The 2,500-nt window shown below is 63.4% G+C and overlaps 1 pseudogene; it reads right to left on the bottom strand.

Moving 5' to 3' along the window:
* Nucleotides 1-2,500, bottom strand: part of LOC126435149 (large subunit ribosomal RNA) — a 7,954-nt pseudogene that overhangs the window by 3,190 nt on the left and 2,264 nt on the right.

Below are 2,500 nucleotides of genomic sequence, written 5' to 3'. Positions count from 1 at the left end.
TGCTGGCTGCACAGACACGCCCACGCCGGCGCCGTCCGCTATCACTGTCGTGCTGCCCTCGTAGCACCGCTCGACATACTCGACAAAGCAATCCGGCAGGCCATGCGCCTTCAGCACGGGCCGAAGGGCAGCATGATCTACCGAATCGAAAGCCTTAGATACGTCGATCGATGCCACAAAGACAGAGCGGCAGGAGCGAACTGCGTCGGTGAGAGCAGTGTCCAAGATGAAGGTATTTTCCAACATCCCATCCCGAGGGATGAATGCCCGCTGACGTTCGTCCACAGCACATGCGCGCATCAGGCGTGACGCGAGAACCTTGTGAAAGGTCCGCGCCAACACCGAGCAGACCGTAATGGGGCGAAAGTCAGCGGGGGATGTTGGTGCAGCCGTTTTCGGGAGAAGGGACGTTCGCGCGCGAAGCAGGCGTTCCGGAAGGGCGCGGGCCAGAAGGAAGAGATTCATCACTTTCACCAGGACTTCGTGCGGCAGGCGCCGCAACTCCGCTGGGGTAAGGCCGTCCGGCCCGGCTGCTGATCCCCTGGGCGGCAACGCGGCGGCGACCTCCTCACGTGTGACCGGCCCCCATATGCACTCGAGAGCGACAGGCTCTGAGTGCGGGAGGAGGCGGTCACGAATGAAGCCCGCGGTGGAGATGGGCTTCTTGGTGAAGAGGTCCGCCCAGAAGTCCAGCAGACCAGGGATGGCAGGTGGCGGCTGGAGCAGGGTGCCATCCAAGAGGCCGCGCACGCAACGTGCACGCGACCGTCGGAAGGCATCCTGCGTTCTCGCGTACTCCCAGCGGCGCCGCTTGCGCTTCTGCGTCGGCGGCGCGGCAGGCGGCCGCTTCGATGGTTGGCGCGGCCGCTGTGTCCTGGTGATCGATCTCTCCCCTCTGGACCCGACCGACGCAAGGGCATCCGGGAGCATGCCCAGGATGACATCGGGCGGCGTGCCCCGCCCCAGACCTATGACACGATCCAGGGCAGAGAAACGCTGGGCGGAAGCGGGTAGCCCCGCCAGATGCTCCCAGATGGCGGCGTCAGTCGGCCCCTCCGGCGGCGGCCCGGTGGTGTCGGCCGCGAAGTCCTCGGCTGCGTCGACGGGCGGCGCAGCGGCCTCGCCCGCGTCAGGCAGCGGGCTCGCTGCTCCCCGGCGGGACGCCGGCTCTTCCCCCCGACCGATCTCAAGCGCCTCCATGAATTGGCGGACGAGCTGCTTGTGGGCAGCTTGCCGCCGTCGGCACTTGATTGCCTCGAGCGTTCGGTCGGGGAACATCCTGATGAGTTCTTGATTGACGAAGAAGAACCGGGCGTCCCTCTCAAGGAACAGTTCGGCCTCCGCCTTGGCGAGCGACAGGACTTCTTCCTCCGTCCACCTCGCGCGATGCCTCTCCGTGACGATCTCCGCGTTGGCGGCCGCAAGATGTTGGCGGCGGCGATGGACCCCGAGACCGTTCTTGGTTGTAAAGCTGCGGTGGCACTCACTACAGGTATACATAGCTGCAAAAGTTACAAGATTTTCGGCACGGCCGGTTGGCCGGCTAGGTGCTGGGGGAGTTGGGGTGGCACCTTCAGCGGAAGGGCCACCACTTATTCTCTGCTTACTGCCCCCAACTAAAAAAGGGATAGTGCGAGGGGGGGCTGGTAACCCCCCCAAGCCCCTGGTGCGGTCTTCCACTCTGCGAAATCAGCGGGCCCACGAGAAGGGGAGAAGACCGCAGGAGAGGAGAGGCTAAGAGGGCTAGGCCCATGTATTGCGCATCACTCTCCCTGTAACTATAACCCAAGGAAAGCACCTCGCAGCAGCAGCACGACTACATCAAGACCGCACTTCGAGAAGCCAAGTCCGGATGCAGCCACACCGCCGCCACTTGGCCACCTTAAGAGAGTCATAGTTACTCCCGCCGTTTACCCGCGCTTGCTTGAATTTCTTCACGTTGACATTCAGAGCACTGGGCAGAAATCACATTGCGTCAACACCCGCTAGGGCCATCGCAATGCTTTGTTTTAATTAGACAGTCGGATTCCCCCAGTCCGTGCCAGTTCTGAGTTGATCGTTGAATGGCGGCCGAAGAGAATCCGCGCACCCGCGCGCCCCCGGAGGAGCACGCTAAGGCGGACGCGGCCTCGCAGCAAGGAAGATCCGTGGGAGGCCAAGGCACGGGACCGAGCTCGGATCCTGCACGCAGGTTGAAGCACCGGGGCGCGAACGCCGCGCAGGCGCGCGCATCCTGCACCGCCGGCCAGCACGAGGCCAACCAACGGCGAGAGCAGACCACGCCCGCGCTTAACGCCCGCACTTACCGGCACCCCTACGGCACTCACCTCGCCCAGGCCCGGCACTTAGCGCTGACCCACTTCCCGACCAAGCCCGACACGCCCCGATCCTCAGAGCCAATCCTTATCCCGAAGTTACGGATCCAATTTGCCGACTTCCCTTACCTACATTATTCTATCGACTAGAGGCTCTTCACCTTGGAGACCTGCTGCGGATATGG

This window comes from Schistocerca serialis, unplaced genomic scaffold, assembly GCF_023864345.2.
Source record: "Schistocerca serialis cubense isolate TAMUIC-IGC-003099 unplaced genomic scaffold, iqSchSeri2.2 HiC_scaffold_1196, whole genome shotgun sequence".
Classification (NCBI taxonomy): domain Eukaryota; kingdom Metazoa; phylum Arthropoda; class Insecta; order Orthoptera; family Acrididae; genus Schistocerca; species Schistocerca serialis.
Note: the sequence above shows the minus strand (reverse complement) of the source record. Positions and strands in the feature narration are given on the sequence as shown.